The sequence below is a fragment of the Electrophorus electricus genome, chromosome 25 (assembly GCF_013358815.1).
Source record: "Electrophorus electricus isolate fEleEle1 chromosome 25, fEleEle1.pri, whole genome shotgun sequence".
Classification (NCBI taxonomy): Eukaryota; Metazoa; Chordata; class Actinopteri; order Gymnotiformes; family Gymnotidae; genus Electrophorus; species Electrophorus electricus.
Genome location: NC_049559.1, coordinates 10,922,471 through 10,939,077, shown reverse-complemented (window position 1 = coordinate 10,939,077; position 16,607 = coordinate 10,922,471). Strand labels below are relative to the sequence as shown.

Below are 16,607 nucleotides of genomic sequence, written 5' to 3'. Positions count from 1 at the left end.
CTAGGGCTCACCACAATGGGAGGGGACCTTAACAGCAGGACCGATGACCCTCCAGAGGAGCCATGCAGCTGGACGCAGCTGGAGTATGGCACCAACCCGTGGAACAAAAGAAAGGCAACACCGTGGTGAGTTGTTCCCCGATACACTCGATGTGTAAAATCCCAGTCTAGGTGTCATTTAAAAGCCACCTGCTCTCTGCTTTAGCCTTAGTAGACTTGGGGACAGCTGGTAACATCATGGATTGGGGCTTTGCGAAAAGATTGGGGATAAGAGCCATCACCCTACCCGCCCACTGAGCATGCAGGGCTCTTGAGGGACATTACCCATGTCACATGGAACACATGGCCTTTTACCTACTGTCCTCACTCTCTCATCTGATCATGCTAGGTCTGCCATGGTTGTGTACACACAACCCATATGTGACAGTCAGACAACCGCATTCTCCAGTGGGCACCCGCTTGCAACAAAAGTGCCTCTCCAACAAGGACAATGCCCCTCCTGGTGACCTCAATCAAGAGCCCTGGAGAAGAACAAGCAGGTCACTGTCCCCCAAGAGTATGAGGACTTGCATAGGTATGTAGCCCCATGAAGGCGACGTTGCTCCCCCCTCATTGGGAGGGGATGTGCCATTTCCCTCAAGAAAGGCACATTGCCTCCCAGGTGCAGGATCTATCCCCTATCCCAGGAGGAGGAGTGAGCAATGTAGCAGTACATATCAGAGGCATTGAAGCAAGGGTATATCCACCACTCTACCTCTCCAGTGTCTGCAGGGGTCTTTTTTGTGAAAAAAGAGGACGGGGGAATACGGACCATGCGTAGGACTACAGAGAGTTAAACAAACAGTTAGTTCAGTACCCTTATCCCCCTCCCACTGGTTCCGGCAGCACTTGAACTGCTGAGGGAAGCTAAATATTTCACCAAATTGGACTTACATAGGGCATATAACTTGATACGGGTCAAAGAGGGGGATAAGTGGAAAACCGCTTTCAGCACTTCCACAGGCATCTAAGAATACTTGGTCTTGCCATATGGTTTGGCCATGGCCCCATTCATCTTTCAGGCCTACATCAATGAGGTTCTGAGGGAGTAACTTGGGAGGTTCTGTCTCGCTTACATAGACGATATCCTGATCTATTCCTCCTCCTGGAACCAACACATGCTCGAGTGCGGGCCATGTGCCAGACCCTATTAAGGAACCACCTATACTGCAAGGCAGCGAATGTGAGTTCCACTGTAGGGAGGTAGACTTCCTGGGATATGTCATCCAGTAGGGCAGTGTGTGCATGAAACCAGAGCAAAGTGGGGCGGTGAGGGCTCGGGCCTAGGCCATACACGCGCAGGAGGCTACAATGGTTTCTTGGCTTTTGCGAACTTCTACAGAAGGTTCATCAGGAACTTTAGTTCCATCGCAAAACTCCTCACAGACCAACTTCGGGGGACCAGCTAAGCGGGTCAGGTGGACCGCTGAGGGTGGAGAAGTCTTTCAAGGGGCTCAAGGTTGCTTTCCACACCAGCACTGGTACTGCAGTAACCTGACCCGGAAAGGCCCTTCGTGGTGGATGTGGATGGCTTGGACACAGGTGTGGATGCTGTGTTGTTCCAACATACAGGTGAGAAAGGGGGATTCAAACCAATTGCCTACTTTTCCCAGAAGCTAAGCTCTGTGGAACAGAACTACTTGTAGGGGACCACAAGTTGTAGCCATGAAATTAGCCTTTGAGGAGTGGAGCATTGGCGCGAGGGAGCACCGTCACCCCTTTATGGTATACACTGACCATAAAAACATGGAGTAACTTACAGACCACAAAGAGACTGAATGCTAGGCAAGCCTGGTGGTCCATTTTTTTTCTCCAGGTTTAAGTTCCACGTAACTACAGGCCTGGGGAGAGGAATGCCAGGGTGGATGAGCTGTCCCGACAACACCACAGCAGAAGCCCTACTGACGAGTGAGGAGTCTATTCTTCCCCCCTCATGCTTCTTTGGCATCCTGGAGAGGGCTCTCAATAAAAAAAGGCAGTGAATCCACATCGCAGTGCCAGCCGACCACCTCTACTTACCGCCAAAATATCAGGGTGCTCTGAGCACATGGCTACATACTTCTATGGGAAACAGGACACCCTGGTGCCACACGTACAGCACAGCTAATAGGCACTTGCTACTGGTGGCCTGCTATGCACAAAGATGTGGCGAAATGTGGCTTCTTGTATGGATTATGCCCAAAGCAAGGACCCACGGCATGCCCCCCCTGTCAGTAAGTTGCTTCCCATGCCTACTCCTCTAAGACCATAGTTGCACCTCGTGTGGACTTCATCACCAACCTACACGGTGTGTTCTGACTGTGATTGACAGGTTCTCCAGGATGGTTCAGTTTATCCCTTTGGCAGCCCTGCCCCCCCACCCTGGAGATGAGCCGACCTACTGTTCAACCAAGTATTCCACCAGTTCGTTGGTGCCAGAGGACATCATGTCTGACCGAGGCCCTCAGTTCAACATCTCGATTTGTGGAGGAGAACTGCTGGGCAAGCTCAACATTAGTCAGGCCTAACATCCGGCTATCACCCACAATCAAACGGACAAGCAGAGAGGGCTAACCAAGAACTGGGCAAGTTCCTCCGTCTATATTGTCAACACCATCCCGAGACGTGGAGTGCATACCTCCCCTTGGTGGAGTTTGCACAGAGCTCTCTGCATCACGCGGGTACTGCCTTACTCCCTTCGGGTACATTCTAGGGTATCAAACCACTGTTTCTACCCCCCTGGAACGCCCCCACTTCGGACCAGCCGGCGGTCGAGACCCTGGTGCGCAGAGAGCGAACGGACATGGGAGGAGACGCATCAATGACTGCCCAAGGCAATTGGCCGTGTTCAAGAGAAGGTGGACAGGGTAAGGGGGGGACTGCAATACGCACTGGGTCAGAAGGTGTGGGTCTCAACCAGAGACAGCCACATGGCCACCAAGGGCAAACTGGCAGTTAAATACGAGGGCCCTGTATACAGTCAAAGGAAAGGATCATGAGGTGACTTACTGGGTTGGTCCTGACAGGTGTAGTCGGCATCCCAGGCCTCCCATGTTTTGGCACTGAAGCAAGGTCCCCTCGCCATAGAGGACAGTTCCTCAACCAACCCGCATCCGCCCCTGGACAGAGGGGCCCAGCATACAAGGTGAGGGCCCTACTCAATTCCCACATGAATCCCTTGTGGACTGGGAGGGGTATGGCCCTGAGGAAACGTAGTTGGATCCCAGCCTCCCAGATTTAGACCCCGGCCTCATTGCCACCTTTCCACCGGCTGCACCCGCAGAGGTCCGCCCCACGCAGGCAGTGCAGGCCATGCTCCAGCTGGCTGGCAGACCCTTTGGGGGGTGGTTCTGTCATGGTAGGCCTGTCTCCCAATGATAAGGACACACCCATGTCAGAAGGGGGCCGTTACCGTTTGTCTACCTCATTCTCAATTGCCTGATTACTGAGTAGAGACACCTCCTGCTCATCATTGTGTCTCGCCTATTTATGCACCTACAGGTCCCGAGGAGCAATGCATTAGTGGCCAAGATTGCTATGGCGATCTCTCGGTGGCATCACATCTCGGCTCTCATAGCATTCCCCGCGGATTACTTTACTACCCACCTTATGTAGCATGGAAAAAAGAGCACATTATCTCAACTTCACCTCCGCTTCTTCTGTGTCACCACCCGTCACAAAATCAACATACATACATTTACAAATAACTCTATACCTTGATGTAATCAAATTTGTGCATGTAGTTATTTTCAAAACCAAAGGCTACAGCAGGGCAAACAAAATAGCTAGTCTCTGTATGTTCAACCATTGCATTCTAGCAGCTTCTTTTTGAATAAGCTGTATGTTTATATGTGGACTTGAGAAGTTCAGTACCAAGACCAATGCAATAGTCAAAAAACACAAAACAAAAACAGAAAAACAAGTTTGGAGAAGTCAGTGGCACAAATTATCTGTATATGCAGTACACAAATATACAAATTTTATGGTTCCTTTTCAACTCACTTTGTTCGCTTTCATCCAAAATGGAGCACAATTAATTCTTTGTCATAAAAATCCATTGTCAACATATCAGAAAGAATTGAGCTGAGGCATTGGCATTATAGTAGATCACATCATACATAACCATGAAAAGGTTCTGATGCCTGTATATGTTAAGAACTAAAATGAAACATTACTGGACGTGAGTCCACTTGAGTGGAAATTGGCTTTTCATTCATGAACACAGTAAGCTTCTTTAGTTTTCAAGATAAGTTAGAGACATTTCTGAAGATGTGAAGTCTCAAGAATGAAAAAAATCCCAGTACTATGAAGTTCTAAATGTGATCATTCATTCAAACAATCACTGAACTGGTATGTTGTCTTGTGTGCTTTATTTATAACATGATATCCATTACATTTAGAATGTACTCTTATTGCTATAAAAGACTATATTAACAAACAAAAAATTTAAAATGATTTTATTTATCCATGTATTTATGTGTTCAATTTCAGGGTATAAATTGTGACAATTTATAATGTAAAATTAATCAACATTGTAGATTATGTGTGAATTTTCATCACTCTGCATGTGTTGGTTCGGTGGAGCATTTGACCCCATATTCATTAGCCCAGTGTACAATCTGTGTTAGGGCATCCAACATCAGACAGTTTATGTCGTCACTTAAGTGAGTTTCAATATTATAGTTCTTCACAGGGAAGATACAGTTCACTGGAACACCCAGCAAACTACTGCATTTCTGCATCTGGATACAAGAACACACAGTGTCACTCTAGATTTTCCCAGTTACATCACCATAACAGACAACCTCTGTTTAGGTGTCCACACAAGCTCCTGCTAGCTTTATAACTCACATTATCCCTGATTTTCTTGCTTCTGTAGATGAGTGCAAATCGGCCTTTGTCAGTGGGCAGGCAAGATCAACTCTTGTCATAAAAACCACCTGAGGAAGTCCTGTAGCACAGACATACAAATTAACATTTAGAATGACATTCTTCAACTTAACATTGGAGCAAAACAGTTTGCAGATAAAGGCATTGATATGTTATTGTTGCTGTAATAACGCTTATGTTTATTGGTGTTTGTTGTTATTTATTATTTTACATGAATCTGCTCCTTTGATTGGTTACTTCATTCCCCTGCTTACTAACATGTTTGTTATTTTATGTGGTGTCTCCTACCAGTACCCGCTTAGATGATATGGAGTGAACAATAGCAGCTGCAGCATCTTTTGAATTAGTTCATTTTAAATATTCACTTTTTGGCATATAAAAATCAAATCAGACAATCAGTTACATCAGGAAAAAAATAATTCTCTTCCTATATTATTGTTTTTATAGCAAGACATTAATTTCTTCAGTGTACAGACCTCATAGCTTGCAATGCTGGACCAAAATCTTAATGTTCAGCTTTTGACATAAGGATATTTTCTGTAGAGGTGACTCACCTATTCTGCTTGCTTCTTGTCTAACTTGCCTCATTTTGTTGATTATTTCCTGATCCATCACTGCCATCCTGTCTGCTGCAAACAACACTCATGGGGCAGTGTATCCTATCACTCAGGCTGGGATTCTGAGGTAATGTGGGTTTTCCTCAGAAATTTGAGATTTAGGGTGGAACTAAAACAAAAAAGAAACAAAAAGCATAGTATGTATATAATGGCTTGGATAATATGCATAAACCTAAATACCTGTTTTGAAATTGTTTTGTTTGAATGGTTATTTTATATAGCAAAGTGGTTATAGACTTTTGTTTACATATTGTGTTAAAAGGATTGCGATACCAAATCATAGTAATGTAAACATTTTACACATTGAGGTACTTTCATCCTACCACATAACCCTCTTTTATGTGTCCTCTCAAGGCACTGATGATGTGCTCAGTGTGTACTCCTAGTTCTTTTTCTACACCACTGTGTCATTGAAGGCCAAAGGTAACAGATCTTCGTTTCCCATCGGCAATCACATATTTTTCATACTGAAAAAAATACCACAAAAATACCACATAATAATAATAAACACATCACCACCAATAAAAACAATAATAATAGCAATACCAATATTATAAATACAACTCCTATAACTGCTAATGTTCAACACTACTGTTTTACTTCAGCAGTTTATGAACTTTTATCCAAAATGTATGAATCTTTTGAGAATATTTTACTGATGGAGTAATCTTGCATGAGACATATCTGAATACATATTGAATACACTAACACAACAGGGAGACCAAATGCAAAGTTTGTTGTCTACTACAAGTGCTTAGGGTCTCAGACTGATTGATAATCCTGGACAGATTAGGAGGTTTACACTGTGTACTCACTCTTATAGTAAAACCTGTAATAGATCCTGCCTCAGCCAGACAATTGACAAACTGTTGTCCTTCAAAAATGGTCTTGATGGTGTTTACAATGCTGGATTTTCCTGCTCCAACTGGTCCATACAGGAGGAAACGAAGATCTTTGACTTGGTCATTATCCATTTTAAATGTCTTTAGAGAATCGGCCATTGCATTTTGTCTATGAAAAACAACAGCAAAAAAGTATATTAATTGAAATAATCCATAGTAATAAAAACTTAAAATTCACCAACCATTTTATACGTTTGGCTTGACTGGTGTGTTGGTCAAAAACAGGAACAAAATTTTATCTTTAAAATCTGTTACTAGTGTTTTAAACTATACAAAAAACTTTTGTCTGTTTGTAAAGATATGTTTCATTATAACATGAGTCAAAAACCACATAAGTGTACTTGAGATTACATAACTATATGTGGTGAAATGCAAGTGTGATAATCTGCACCTGGAGTGCACAAGATTATTTGTGGGTACAACTTCCAGTTCTTCCATCATAGCTCCTTTACAAAACTTACAAAAACAGATGCTGAAAAACAAACATATCTTAGCTAATTAACTACATTTTTGGGATAATGGGAAGATCACCCAAATTTGAATTAGGCCTTTGACTGGTCCACTGTGTCCAATAATTTATGGGTTTCTGTGTTTAGCCAAAATATTTACTTTTACATTTATTTTTGGACTGCATCAGTATGGTTACTCTACTAAAAATATTTTGTGACTATGGGAATATGTATTTCTTAATTTATTTTTGGAATGTGCAAAAACACTAAAGGTAGCCGCTCTACCCAGGATTTGAACACAGGGCTGGGAGGAGGTAATTGTGAGCTCTGACTATGGAACAAAAGAGTCAGGTTTCTGGCACAGCAGTCAGAGCACCCATTTATCCTTCCTAAATGACAGAAGGTGTCACACCATTCTCCCCTTCAGAGGGTATTTGTAAGGTAGTCTCAAAGCCAGGGCAGCTGGGTGATGATACCAACAGTCTACTGGGTGAGCAACCATGATCTAACAACGGTGGGCCCATGTGCCGAACAGTTAGAGCTTAGGAGAAAAAAAAGGTAGAACAAAGGACGCCAGGGGAAGAAATGGCAACCCCGATGCACTGGAGAAAACTCAAACTAAAACTTCCCAAAAAAAAACAGAAAACGGGCAGGACTTGAATAGCTAAGGGAAGCCTCTGGAGAGAGACAGACTCAAGAGGGAAAACTGGAGAGAGGAGGGGATGTGTGAAAACACGGACACCCTCGCAGCACAGAAGTGAGGTGTAGCGCGAGAGCTCACGGACCTCAATACCTTACGTTACCAGCTAGGAGCTTGGCTCAGAACTTTGGCAAATACCCAGCACTGAATGACTGTTTACTGGGCTTATATAATGTCTAGCCCAGCTGTTGGGTGTTAAGCCTGATTAGTCGTGTGGTTCACTCCAGGCCTCCCTCTGGTGGCCGGAGGGGGCCTCGGCCTGGTGCCAACCCTTACATTCACTTCCGGGGAGCGCCCCTGTGTGTGACACTGTCCACATGTCCCTCCGCACTCAACTGCACACTGGGATACACTATCCCCACATAGATGGGGTGGGTTCATCAACCTAGGACAGGCTCCTGATGGCCTTGCCTCCATCCCACTTCTGACACCATGTATAATGACGGTGAAAGGCAGCCACTCTACCCGGGACTCAAACCCATAGCTGACAGGAAGTAAATGTAAGATCTGACCACCAGAACAAGAGTCAGCTCCCTGATACAGCAGCCAAAGCAACCATTTAACTGTTGTTGATCACATGACACAATATGACAGAATGACTGTGGACTTACTTCCATTGCACTGTCCTCCACTCCTTGAGTTCTGTAAAAGAAAGACAATATTAGTAGCAGGAGCAAGCAAAGCACTGGAAGTGGTCCTCATTGATGACATAACTTTGTTTGTTTTTCTAAACCCATTAAATCACTGAAGGCCAAAGATAACAGTCCTTCTCTCATAGGTATTCCTATATAAGAGACTGAGGATGTACATTTGCACTGTTAAGTATTTAAGGTTCTCTGGCCACCCCCGACATGTTTGCATAGTTCCCAGTACAAGTTAACTGCTTAATTGCTTTGTACAAATGTGGTTAAAGCTGGGTTAAAGAAAAAATATGGATCATTTCGCGATTCCACATGCCTGGGCCAATAAATATTTATTTTATTTACAAAAAACTGCTGCCTGGATATAGGATGGTTTATGAGGAAAGTAGAATTTTATGGTCTATACCAGTGAATGTGCATTTCCAATTCTGTGGCAAGCTGTATTTATGGACTTCAAAAATGCTTTCTTCATATTCTTTTGACTAGCATCACAAGGAGTATGTTTTTGTACATCTGAATTTGTCAGAAATAAGCTGAAAGATAAAGTGTCTGTTAGAAGATATATTAAAGTCCCACCATACCACTAATGACCATGGCAGAGCAGGAGACACTGCCCCATTGGTTCTCCAGCTTTATGGTATAATTCCCCTCATCTACTTCATCAGCATTCAGGATTTGTAAGGACCAGTTTTTACCATCTTGTTTCATGGCGTGCTTGTCCTGCACACACTTCAGTGTGTGTCCATCCTTCTCCCATGTCACCGTTAATCCTTCTGTGTTTGTCTCACAGGAGAGAATTATTTCTTTTCCCATTTCCACTTGTTTATTACCCAAAACTGTGATGAATTCTGTTGTAAAGAGAAGGGCAATATTAATCCACAGAAAGTGTTTATTCACATATGCTCTGTGCAGTGTTCTTTCAAGAGGTCAAGTTAGAGAGCAACATCGCTGACCCTCAACTATAACAGGAAGTTCAGAGTCAGGCCCTGGAGTGTCACAGCATTACCAATGACTAAACTATTTATGAATGAATTGGTTGCAATAGAGGACAGAAAATACAAAGGTCTGTAGTGCTGAAACTTTCAGGACCTCACACTGAGACACCCATATGGGTATGGCATCAATTGAGCTTAAGCTGTAGTTACAATCAGTGCAACAGGAAGAAAAAACAATACAACCAATTTCCCCAAGAATGAATGCAAAAGGTGCTATTGTTCAAAAGCTACAACAATACTCAGAAATGATACCATATTTTATTAACATAACCTGGATTTGAACCATGTGTGCAAATGCAAAAATATACACAGCTGTTATTGGTAACCAATGAATTAACTACTAGATTCTCTCTCAACGCTTGATCTGTGTCTGTTATAACTTCCAGAGTTCACAATTAGTATTAATGTGATATATCAATTATGAACTGGATTAATGTGATCTAGATGGTTTGATAGCAAAGTAACAACTTTGTGCATTTCCTGTAACTGATGTACTGAAAATTTCTTTAAAAAAAAAAAATAATAATAATTATATATATATATATATATATATATATATATATATATATATATATATATATATATATATATATATATATGTGTGTGTGTGTGTGTGTGTGTGTGTGTGTGTGTATGTGTGTGTGTGTGTGTGTGTGTGTATGTGACAGTGTATAAGCATGTATAAAAGTGCCCATTTTGGAATCTGAATTGGAATTGGAGTTAGCCAGAGTTCAGGAGTCTAATGGCTTCTGGGAAGAAGCTGTTGCACAGTCTGGAGGTGCAGGACTGGATGCTGCGGTACCTTCTTCCAGATGGCAAAAGGGTGAACAGTTCATGTGAGGGGTGTGTGGGGTCTTTCACAATGTTGGTGGCTTTCCGGATGCAGCGTGTTAGGTAGATGTTCGTGATGGAGGGAAGAGAGACCTCAATGATCTTCTCAGCTGTTCTCACTATTCTTTGGAGGGTCTTGCAGTCCCTAGTTTAGTTTTATAGAAGAACTATACAAGGTTTAAAATCAGAAATTAAATTTCAAAATAAATTTGTGGAATCACCAAGAATTCACTGTTATATATGTGTAAATAATCTAACAGTGTCAAACTGATGTCACCAGCACATGACACCAGACCAAAATAATGTGAATTTCATTCCACCATTTTTGGAAGTATAGTGCCACCTCTGACTACAGCAGGTGTTGAATTTAAAATTCTTTATCAGGAAGCACAAAGCCTAATCTTAAAGAAGTAGAAAAGTAAAATAAAGAGGAGAAGAGCTGAGAAGAGCTAAAGTGAGCTAAAATAATTAAATTAGCAATACAATATAAACTTTGAGAATATCCTAATCATAGGTGAATTCATAGGTTCAATCCTTTCCAACAAAGTGCCAACAAAGAACCAACAAATTGACTAACACAGTTAACACAGTTCCAGGACAAGCTTGATCATAAATATAACCAAATCCACATGACGTGTTCTCTTTGTGAACATCATAATCATTAGGCAACCTAGAAATGGGTATTATTTTTTTCTGAACTGTAAGTCAGTTAAACCAGTCTTGGAATTTTTTGAAACAATAGGACTATAAAATGGAAATATTTTAAAACAATGCTTCAGCTTCACCTGAGAAACTACTAAAACCAAGAGAGAGAGAGAGAGAGAGAGAGAGAGAGAGTGTTTGTGTGTGAGAGAGAGAGAGAGTGTGTGTGTGTGTAAGAGAGAGAGAGTGTGTGTGTGTGTGTGTGAGAGAGAGAGAGAGGGAGAGAGAGAGAGAGAGAGAGAGAGAGAGAGAGAGAATCAAAAAGTGTCTGTGGCTTTATTATCTATCATTTCATTTTAGGATTTTGCTTGCTTCTTTTCTGTTGAGGAACATTAAATTTGACATGAGTTCTAAACTGATGTTTGGCAGTTTTAACCAAGAGAAGCACACATTACTTATCATCTTTATCTAAGTTTTTTAACAGTTTTTCTAAAATCTTTTCTGCTTTAGTAATGTCATTTATCAAAACTTTGTTGAATGTCTCATTTGCACTCTAGAGACACTGTTTACTCAATGCACACGCTTCAGTTCAGAACAAAAATAGGTATTGTAATTGCAACATCATTCTTAACCTTTTCTATGAACTGACTGCATGCCAAGTATTTGTCTGTTAAGAGCAAGTATTACCTATTTCCTTAGACCATGCGTGAAGTCTTTAACTGAAGAACCCCAACCCAAGACAAAGCATCTTGACATACCTTTGTAAGATGTGTGAAGTGTTCCTTTGTCTGTTGTTCTGTGTCTGCAGTTCTCTGTCTGTCTGTCTAAATGCTTCCTGTGCATTCAGCTGTACACTCTGTGCATGAGCAGGGGTGGGGATGGTGTAGTGTCTATGAATCTGAAAGTCATAGACCAGGGAAAACGATGGCTGTGTTCAAACAGCAAAGGTCCCACTACTGTTTTCTAAAACACATTATTTTTATTCTCTTTATTATATTTTTAGGACAGTAATTAGGATTTTTTTAATATACAGGTGTCACACTCCCTGTATGTTTTAAGGCTCTATGCTCCACCTCTCCAACCAACCCAGACTACAACACCCATAATACACTTGTCAAGAGTCTGCCTGGTGTTCCTGAATGTCTGGCGAATCATCAGTCCCTTCCTCATTTTGCCTCTCCTGATTTCTAATAACTTATTGTTATTTAACCTGTTGGTTTTCCCACATTTATTGTGAATTACTGCTATGGTTGGCCAAGTGTACTGAATGGGTTTCCATGTTCTTTTATCCCCATGTACCCACTCTTTTGCAGCTAGTCCTTGTCTTTGGCTTTGCTCATTTTGGTTTGTTTGTTTGGATATCTGACTCTCTTCAGTATTTCACCCTGGACTGTTTGTACAGCTATTCTCTCACCTACTCTGTATGTATTTTTTTAGCTGTCCTGTGGCTGACAACCTTTGCCTGCGTGTGACTGTGGATTTTGTGTTACTTATAAACCTTTCACAACTTTTCTTATCTCTTCTTATCTGCTAGTATTTTGCTTAGTTTAAAAAGAAATAGGTACTTTATATGTGTGTGTGTGTGTGTGTGTGTGTGTGTGTGTGTGTGTGTATATATATATATATATATATATATATATATATATATATATATACACCTCTTACTACAGTACACTGCAGTTACTCACCTAGAATATATATATATATATATATATATATTCTAGGTGAGTAACTGCAGTGTACTGTAGTAAGAGGTGTGAAGCACACAGTTGTAGTGAAGTACACAGAGCAATATGCTTCAAAGCTTCAAAAAACCTCTGTCTGAAACGTTCTGTTTCTCCAGAAACTGTGCTTTACTAAAATTTAGAAATATCTCTCTCTCTCTCTCTCTCTCTCTCTCTCTCTCTCTCTGTATTTATATACAGAAATGTGATTTTGTTACGTTTTTCAGAATACATGATTCTAGAATTTATTCTGCCTCATTGTCTTCTGGCTCATGGACCCTCTATTATATTACAGGATATGATCATAGATTTGCCCAAAATAGAAATCACTCGTCTCTGCAAATGCATCCTGCCTACACTCATTCATCAATACAATATATACAAATATAGTGGAGGAAAAGATCTACCTGGATGATCTAAAGACCTACTGAAAGAACGTTCTATGGACAGATGAGAGAAAAATCGCAATTTTGGTAAATTTACACAGCAACTCTTAAATCTGAATTCTAAATGAAATCTAAATGAAATGAATGTACAGGTGTGTGTGTCTGTGAGAGGATGAAAATCATTTACAATGTGTTACAATTACAATTACTAGTTGATTGAAAGCTTTTATACCAGATTTAATTGACCCAGATCAGACCGGGTTCACTCCAGGTTAGCAAACACTCTATAATATAAGAAGGACTCTTCATGTCAGCAACCCTCGCCATTAAATGCAGAAAAAGCCTTTTATGGCATGAATTTGCATTTCCTGTTTCTAGTATTAGAATTATTTGGGTTTTCTGCATATTTGATTACCTGCATCAGAAGCCTATTACCACGATCCCTAGACTGGACTCCATTTCCCAGCATCCACCTGTGAGCAGCGATCCTGTTTCTCAACCCCATTCCTCATATGCTTGGTATATCTGCCTGATAATTGGCTCTGTACATTTTGGATTTTTGCACTGATTACCCTTCTACCTGCACCTTATGCTGTGGTTGCCTTCTGTTTGGATTTTGATCTCCAAATAGTCAATGACTCTGATTCTGGATAACTCTGTCAATAAAACTAACCGTATTTCACATATCTGCAAGCATCTAGTTCTGGCCTTGTTCATTACACCTATTTTCACATATTAAAGCAAATGGACAGCATACAGAGTTTTCTCTTAGAGAGTGGTTGTCACTAAGAGTGTTTTTTGTATACATGCTTTTTTTCCCCCTTTTTTTGGAACATTATAGAAACATGCCCTCAGAGGAGTCACACAGTCTCTGGATGAACTTGCCAAATAACAAACAGACCAACAGGCCCAAATGGCTAAACTCAGACAGTGTCTAAGAGACCTTAATGTTCAACTTACAAGCCATGATTTCGTCTCCCCAGCACAACTCACCTCCTGCCGCTGCTACCGCTATAGCTTCCAATGTTGCTCATCCTGTTGTTTCCACGAGTAAAGCCAATAACTATGACAGCTTTCCGGACAAATGTAGGATTTTTTTTTTTACGGTGCACCCTTTATTTTAATAGCATTCCTCCCTGTTCTGACCAAGCCAAGACAGTGTTCCTTACCGCACGGCTAAGGGAGAAAGTGATGGATTGGTCCGGAGCTATCTAGGCAACTACTCAGACATTGTCATATAATGACTTCCTCGCCCAGTCTAAAGCCATTTTTGATCATCCACATGAGGGGAGAGAATGTGGAGAAAGGCTCACCAAACTCCACCAGGACACTCGTGCGGTTTCCGACCACGCTCACGAGTTTCACACTAGAGCTGCTGGTAGCGAATGGAACAAAGCAGCTCTGCTCTTCACGTTTCGGAACGGTCTAAACATGGAAGCACTTCATGAACTGGCTTGCCGTGATGACGAGCTGGATCTTGATCAACTCATCACACAAGCCATTCGGTTGGATCGTTTTATTCGAGAACGGAGACTGTGCAGAACCAGTAATATTCACACCAATCACCCCCCTCCAGGAATTAGATGAGTAGAGCCCGGACAAGAAAAGCCAGCCGAGCCCATGCAGTGTGATTCCACTCCTTTCACCATAGAAGAGAGAAGATGCCGCTTCCAGGAGGGTCTGTGCCTTTACTGTAGGGCTGCAGGACACGTTCCGTAGGGTGAGGGGCAGGACGCACAGACTCCACCGACTGGGACGAACATTTATTAACATAAACGACACAACGGCACTCATGCTTATCACAAACAAGGAACATGAAACGGTTAACGTTAAACACAAGAATACATCTAACAAACATGTTACATTCAGAGATTACGAACAACAATAACTGCACACTTTAACACAGGTTTATATGCATTAAGACGAACGAGGTGCAGGTGTGTGCAGGTGGGGTTACAGACAAGACAGTCCTCCCACTGCACGTGGTGGGCCGAACCATGTGACTCACGGGAGGCGAGTGTTCCGTGACATAGTGCAGTCTTAGACCTAACCAGTTCGCTTTCCCAGCCCATAGAAGTGGCATGGAGTCCAAATCACCAAACCAGGTAGCAGTCCAAATCCTTCACTTTACCTGTTTATGTTGGTTCACACTGCCCATCTTCTTTTTTTACAGCCTTAATAGATTCAGGAGCAGAGGGCAATTTCATTCATACCAGTCTAGTTCAGGACTTGGACATCCCGGTGGAGCCTCTATCGAAAAACCTTCACCTGGCCACTTTAGACAGGTCCGCATTAGGGGCTGGTTCCATCGCTCTCTGCACCACACCCATCAAACTCTCCACTAGTGCACTTCACACAGAGATTGTATCCTTTTGGGTTATAGGAGCCTCATCCTTCCCCATTATACTAGGCCTGCCATGGTTAGAACAAGATAACCCTAGTATCTCGTGGTCACAGAAAGAGATCATTCAGTGGTCATCTGCATGCCAAAAGAACTGTCTGACCCATCCCATAGTTACCCTGTGTTCCACTACCATAGAAAGCCCTGTTGATTCCTACAACAGTTCCATTCCCTTTGAATATCAGGATCTCACTGAGGTTTTCAGCAAACAAAAAGCCATCTTTTTACCACCTCATCGTACCCATGATTGCTCCATAGAACTCTTAGAAGGAGCCACATAGAAGGAGCCACATTGCCAAAAGCCCACGTTTATCCCCTCTCTCAGGAAGAGGCAAGAGCCATGGAGACGTACATCAAAGAAGCACTAAACCAAGGTTTTATTCATCCATCCACTTCCCTACTTGTGTCTGGATTCTTCTTCATAAAGAAGAAGGACGGAGGTCTCCGCCCATGCATAGACTATAGAAAACTCAACCAGATCGCCAAGAAATATGCCTATTACCTTACCTCAGAACCACCAAATATTTCACTCAGTTAGACCTCCATAGTGCTTACAACTTGGAAAACTGCTTTCATTACCACCAGGGGTCATTACGAGTATTGAGTCATGCCTTATGGCCTCAGCGTAGCATCCTCAATTTTTCCAGCTTTTATAAATGGTGCTCTTTAGGATTACATAGGACAATATGTTTTAGCATACATTGATGACATCCTCATCTATTTACCTGATCTCAAGACCCACGTACAACACGTCCATTCTGTTTTACGGAAACTCCTAGGCAATGGTTTATATGTGAAAGGAAGTGTGAATTTCATCTCTTTACTACAACATTCTTAGGTTACATTCTCAGCCACGGCAGGTTCACCATAGACAACCAAAAAATAGAGGCTATCCTCAACTGGCCTGTTCCCACTACTATCAGGAAACTTCAGAGCTTCCTCAACTTCGCAAACTTTTATAGATGTTTTATTAGACATATCAGCTCTTCTCACATCACTCCTTAAGGAAGCCTCAACTAACCTATGCTGGAGCCAAGAAGCTGAACAGGCATTCAAACAGTTAAAGGAGACTTTTACCACTGACCCTTTAATAAAGCATCACAATCCCTCCATCCCATTCGTGGTTGAAGTAGATGCCTCGAACATAGGTGTTGGGGTGGTATTGTCACAATGGAATGAGGCATCCAAAATGCACCCTGTAGCATATTTTTTCCCGCAAACTGACCCCGGCGGAGCATAACTATGGGATAGGAGAACGAGAGCTATTGGCTATGAAGTTGGCATTGGAGGAGTGGAGACACTGGTTGGAGGAGGCTAATCATCAGTTCCTAGTGATCACCAACCACAAAAATCTAGAGTACATGTGCACGGCCAAATGGATGACTCCGCATCAAGCCCACTGGTCATTATTT

The 16,607-nt window shown here is 42.1% G+C and overlaps 1 pseudogene; it reads right to left on the bottom strand.

Moving 5' to 3' along the window:
• Nucleotides 1-4,573: 4,573 nt before the first annotated feature.
• LOC113582425 lies at nucleotides 4,574-15,651 on the bottom strand (annotated as a pseudogene).
• Nucleotides 15,652-16,607: the final 956 nt, after the last annotated feature.